A 6,617-nucleotide genomic window follows, 5' to 3' on the forward strand; every position below is an offset into this window, starting at 1 on the left:
TGTAACTCCAGTTACTAACTCTTATTGCCCGCTCTAAGCTGTTCTCTAAATGAAAAGATAGCAACTGGAAACACAGGGAATCCAGGACAGATGATTCCTTCAGGACCAGTGGGGAGGGTGGAGATACCCAGAGAGTGGAGGGAAGGTGGAGTAGAAAGGGGGAATCAATTACAAGAATCTACATATAGCCTCCTCCCTGGGGGCTGGCCAGCAGAGAAGAGGGCGGGGGTGATGTTGGACAGTGTAACATACGAAAATATAGAGCATAATGTTCTGTAGTCATTGTCTTATAATTCCAATATCTGAAATCACTGAGGGTGTCATTCTGTTGTATGTCTTTTATATGTCACTTCTTCTAACTTATTGACTTGCTTTATTTCAAATGTTTCATTTGAAGAAAAATATTTTGAAAATTTATAGGATAATATTTTTCTCTATAAAAGTTCTAGTTTACCTTAGCTATGCAACTAGAACTACTTTCAGTCACAGGCCACTGTGAACCATTTGAGTCATGTCGTTTCCCAGACTAACCAATGTTTATAAAAGTCTGCATGTCAATCACCTATATATATTATAGAGCATATAATATAGTATATCATATATAGCATATAGTATATAGTACATAGTATATAGTATATATAATTTACCTGAACCCATGAGGTGCATCTTTGGGGAATCCAGTTTAAGCAAGACATATCTAATCCGCATGTTCACCTTTGATAGACTTCGTGTATGAGCGCCCCTCCTGTGTTTGTCATTATATAATTCCTCTTCTAACCAGGGTGAATGGACTTGGTAGAAGGAATTGAATTCCCTGATAATTTGACTTTAAGTTATTCAAGAGTTACTGACCCAAAGAAATCCAACCTAGTCCAATGAGCCTCTTAAATGCGGGTCTAGTGTTTTCCTAAAGTTAAAAACTGGAAGCAACCTTGAAGAAGCATGTTACTATGAATTTTACAACTGATAGGAAACAAATTCTGCTAAAAACATTCTTCTATGCAGAAATTTGAAAGTGGCTCCTTCCCCAGTTGACCCTCCAGATGGAAGTGCAGAGCAGTTAAATTCTAATTTCAGGCTTAAGAAACACTGAACACAGGTACTCATCCAACCTGTGTCCAGCAATCTGCATTATATAAACCAAGGGATCATAAATGAGTATTGTTTTAAGCCCTTATGTTTGTAAATTTTACTATGTGGCAATAAAAAATATGTACATTCTGAGCTCTTTTTTGGTATCTTGTTTCAAGTCTTGTGAGTTCATCTGCAATGCAATTGAACTTGCCTGAATGTATTTCATCCAAATCTGTAAATGTACTTAGGGTGAAACCAAAATTAAGGACTTATTTTTATGGGACCTGGTTTCCACATCGTCTCCTATAGAGCCGCTGATAGGTTCGAACTAACAGCCTTTTAGTTAGCATCTGAGTGCTTTTAGCACTGAGCTAGCAGGACACCTAATCTTACTTTTATTTCTCTGGAAACTCTTATGCTTTTGACCTTTATCTTATTAGTTCTACGATGCATTTAAGGAAAATATATATTCCAAGCATTTGGCTCTGGAGTAAGTTGGCATAATGTATCTAAATTGCAATTACTGAATAAAGCAGTTTGTTTCTACTTCTATTCTCAGTCAGGTTCTCTATAAAGTCAAGTTGTTTTTCCTCTATTCAAATTAATTTCTTAAATTTATTTTTGTGTGCTGTCCAGTGTCAAATTTTATTGCTTACAAACACTGTTCTTGACTAATTACAGATGAAATAGACTACATATGAAATGAGTTATATCTATTTGATAGCAGGGAAGAAAAACATACATCTGCATAGCAATATTAAATGGTAATATACAAAGAAAACATCGATAGTGATTGTTTTTGCATGGTGGGAATGTGCATAATAGTTTTCTTTGTGCTTTAGCAAATACTTAAATAATGAGTGTGTGCTTCTTTCATGAAAAAAAAGAAAAAAACACTGTATATACTAGAGAGCCTTACTAAGTGACTTGCATAAGCATAATTGGCTCCTACTGTACGTTCATTTTCTATGTGTATTACTGGATGACTGCATCCATTTTAAGGAACCCTATTGGTGCATTGCGATGCTAACCTGGAGCTCAACGGGTTAAACCCACTAACCATTCTTGGCGGAAAAAGATGAGGCTTTCTGTTCCAGGAAAGACTTTCACTATCAGAAACCAAAAATGAACAGTTCTCCTCTGTTCTACAGGGTTGTTATGAGTCAGTATGGACGCATTTACCATGAGTTTTGACATAAGTCTTACATTTTATCACATTTATTTGATACTCGGGTTTCCAAAATCCCAGTATGCTGCATTCAAAATCTATACACATAGTTATCCTTATAGAGCATGTCTTTTCTTCAGACTGTTCAATCCTATTCCCTTATTAAATACAATCTTTAGGAAATTAATTCACACCTAGGTATATACATTTTAATTACAACTACTCCAACTTTTCAGTGAATTGGAAATAGAAATTAAGCTAAGAGAGAAACACTATTTAAAACATCTCTATAAGAAACTTATACTTGGTTGCTTTCCTTTGTGAGGCAACCGGGTCACTCTGCACGCAGCTACTATACCGTTCATAAATTTGTCTTTGCATAAAGACAGATGAGCCTTCCACGTGAGCACACTTGACGAGTCAAGCTGTGCTCCATGATTGCATGTCTCTGAGTCGCTGCTCTAAACTTAAATTGGCCTCATTCATACTGTTGACGGTACTAGAGAAGATGTAGAAATTGCATTTAATCCTAATCGATTTCGAATCATTTCTCTGGAAATGTTCTATGTATGCATATCTACATTCAGTATTTTGTAAAAGTTTTCCTATTTATTAAAAAATGAGGAATTGGTTGAGCTGATTGTTAATCAAAGGTTCTGGTTCTATGGGTTTCCAATTATTTTAGTTGTTCCTTCATTAGGGTACTTATTTTCCAGATTAATGGTTCCGAATGCAAATTACTGTTTATTTAGTTAAGAATGTATATTTCAGCTGGAGCAGAAATGTTTTGCCATGAATCTAAATTCAAAGGCATCTTTTTTTCCTAAAGATTTCTTTACAAAAGCTCAATTTCTATCTATTCATTTTTGACACATCTTGTACTTTACCTAATGAATTATATTTTATATTTTTTCATGACAACCCCAAATACTTTAATACATGTATTATTTTCAGTTTTATTATCAACAGACTATACTATATTGTTTAGTTTAAATATGCATACTGTTAAAAATAAACTTTCAAATAGATTACAAACTTTGGAAAAAGAAACTTCATACTGAGGAAAATTTTGAGAGCAGATAATTTCTACATATTAGACAGAATAATGTATTAACAGAGCATAGTGATAAGCATAAATAAACTTGATTCTACAGGAACGGGTGGATTTCACTAGAGAACATTTGTATTCAATTAGCATGACATAATTATTAATTCTCCTTGTGTTAGCTTTTATTTAAAAAGTAGAGCATACTAAATCCAACATATAACTGAACATATGGTAAGCAAGTATTTTACCATTTTTGCATTATACGGAAATTAGCACAAGTGATTTTATTTTATATTTTACTTTATACAATATCGTGCATAAAATGCCTGGGAAATTGCATCTGTATGGGTTATGTCAGTCTTGTTCATCATTGCAAACCCAGTAATGAGCACATCGAAGGAGATCAATATCTGTATAATGAATGAAAAAGATGACTTCTTGATTCTTTTCATTGGATTCCTTTCCCCGTCCCGCACCTTTCACGAAGAGGAAGGCATTGATGAAGTGATTGTCCCTTTGCCCCCCTGGAATGCCCAAACCCACGAGTTTGCTACTGAGACAGAACTCATCTACAAGTACCCCTTCATCCCACATGTCTCCCTCGCTCACTCCTCTTCTCCGGTACTGTCAGAGAGCTCACGTGTCTCCTTTTCCTCCTTCACAGTCAACCTGCCTCTCTTAGACCTCTCCTTCTTCCTCTCGGCCTCTTCTTCAGCCTCGTCCTCGTCAGAGACCCCCAAACTGCGTTTTCGGCCAGGGACAGCCGGGCAGAGCTTGCTGGGTGGCTCTGGCTTCTTGACCACGGCAGCTCTCATGCCTCTGAGGGGAGGGATCTGCGGAGCCATCTTGGCACTCGGCAGTGGAGTTGGTGGCTGCACCAGAGGGAGAGGCTGAGACAACACCTTGACCAGTATTGCTGGGCTTCTGGATGCCCTGGCCTCCTCTAGCGCTGCAGGCAGCTTTGGGGCACTGCTGTTCACAGGAGCCCTGCGGAGCTGGCTGGTGGACCTAAGGATTGGTGGGGGCAGAGGTCTTCTGGGGCATTCTTGATCACAGCAGGTAGAGGGGGTGACCGCGGACACTGAGGTCTACGGGCAGGTTCCTCAGGGGTCGGCCTTGTGGTCACTTCCAAGGGTAATTTCTTCAAGTCAGCTTGGGAGTCAATGGGGGTGGTTTTCTAAGGGCCTCAAGCTTTTCGTGCTGTTGCCGAATTTTCTCCGTCAGCTGCTCTGCTTCTCCTGGGTCTTCATGTCCTTTCTGAAAGTCCCCAGGGGAACCTTCTGCTTCTGCTCAGAATCATCACACTGGTCCTGCTCAGGATCAGGATTCGTGGAGCAAACCCAGGTGTCTGGGTAATCTTTTTCCACAGAACTCAGCTGGAAGGGGAGGGTCCTCCACTTCAGGCACACATCACATTGGATGGTGGTTGGGATTTCTATAGCTCTCCTGCGTTTGCAGCGCAACTCACTGTAAGGAGGCTGGTTCCAGTTGGCAGAGAGGTAGCCAAACTCATCCCAGAACTTGATGATTCCCCGCTGGGCAATGGCAATGTCCTTCCAGTACTGAGTCAGGTGCTCTCCCATGGCCAGCAGCAGGTTCCGGTACTCCTTGGCATCAGCGAAGTCCTGCTTGTTGCGTGTAGGCTCCAGGACCAGGTAAGGCACATCAACAACTCCAACCACCCCGCCACATGCCATACTCCCTTCCAGCTGTGGGCCCACTTTCTCATAGATCTTGATCAGGCAGCTGCAGTTGTAGATAAACATGCCATCCAGGTCCCGGTGCTCAATATTGATCCCCAAAATGAAATGCAGCTCCTTCGGTTCTTTAAGTGCTCGCTGCTTGCCCTCCTTTACCCGCTTCTTGACGTCAGTCTCTCTGCGCAGTTATGGCTGTGCTCTGCACCTGCCGTAGAAACACCCTGAATTCTCGCATGAGATCGCCACCCAGGCGCAGCTCTAAAGGGCGAGCTTTGTTCTCTGCCTCCCTTCAGCTATGCGCGCCACGCGTTCCGCTTTCTTCACCTCCTGCTCAGCACGGGTCTTGAAGCATCTCGACAAGTACTTGTACATCCTGGGCTTGTACAGGCAGCAGGAAAGCCTCTTGGTCTGCACCTTGTGCCCGTGAATGAAGATCCTCATCCGGGGATCAATACACAGCATAGCAGCGTAGGCACGGAAAGAATGTCACGCTGGCTTCGTGCCCTCTGGGGAGGGCTCCACCATCTGGATGTCTCTTGGATTTGAGATGATGTCTAGCTCTGGCTCTCCATTATGCGTGAGTTTGAGATGAAAGATGCTCACCAATGTTCCGCTGTTCCCAGGGATCTTCAAGAACTGCATCATCACTTCTTCTTCACGGTGGAACGGGTTGTTATTTTTCTGACACCTGCTTGCAATAATAAAGACACTGTGCCAGACAACATTACCAATGCTAAATCTCAGGACAATCAATTATTAAAAAGGTATTTATAATTTAGACAAAGATTCTTGTTAACAGTTTCATTTCTTTTTTCATGGGATTTTGTTTAGATTCAACTGGGAACTAGCTATGGACTAAGGCTTGTCAAATCTTGATTTTTAATAGAGCATCTTGTTTACATCACTGATCTTCATAACTGGATAAAAAAGAGAAAAGTAGAACAAAAAGGTCACTTTCTCAAACATAGTGATAAAGAATATGCTATTTCCTTCTGAAAAATAGTAATAGTTCTAAAAGTCATGGATAATTTTAATATTTAGATGTATAGCAGAAAACACTATAGTTTACTTATTCATAGCAGAAGACATTATAGTTTACTTTTCAGCCAAGTTGAAGACTACGAAAATAATGATTATAACTATGCTTAATAAAATATGTTTGCATAAAATTTATACAGAAATGGGTCAAACACATTGGTTACCTGTAAAATAACCTGACATCCCGAAAACTTAGTTCTGTTGGGAGAATTAGTGGGGATGGAAGAGGGAAGGAAAAATTGCCTGGCTTGTTGTTGCTGAAATTCAACCTACCTGATCTCTTGCAACAATAATTTATTTGACTCGTAACTGGAGAACATCATGTAATGACTTGAGAGCAGAGAATAGATTAAATGTAATTGCTGTGTATGCTACAACCATTCTTCCTAAATGAGGAAATAAAATTCAGCATCATATGAAAGCCACTCCAATCCCTTCAGATTAAGTAATAAATTAAAAAGTACTTAAAGAAAGTAATGCCCAAATTTCATGTTATCCTCATAATGCCAAACCAGACATTGCAATGTTCCCCAAATTTGTGTATAATAGAGGAAGTCTTAAAAGTGTCATTATAAAAGAATAGATTATA

The 6,617-nt window shown here is 39.7% G+C and overlaps 1 pseudogene; it reads right to left on the bottom strand.

The window, feature by feature from the left end:
- Positions 1-3,895: 3,895 nt before the first annotated feature.
- On the bottom strand, positions 3,896-6,348 carry LOC142433746 (ATPase MORC2 pseudogene; annotated as a pseudogene).
- Between the last annotated feature and the right edge of the window lie 269 nt (positions 6,349-6,617).

This window comes from Tenrec ecaudatus, chromosome X (assembly GCF_050624435.1).
Source record: "Tenrec ecaudatus isolate mTenEca1 chromosome X, mTenEca1.hap1, whole genome shotgun sequence".
In the NCBI taxonomy this organism is placed as follows: Eukaryota; Metazoa; Chordata; class Mammalia; order Afrosoricida; family Tenrecidae; genus Tenrec; species Tenrec ecaudatus.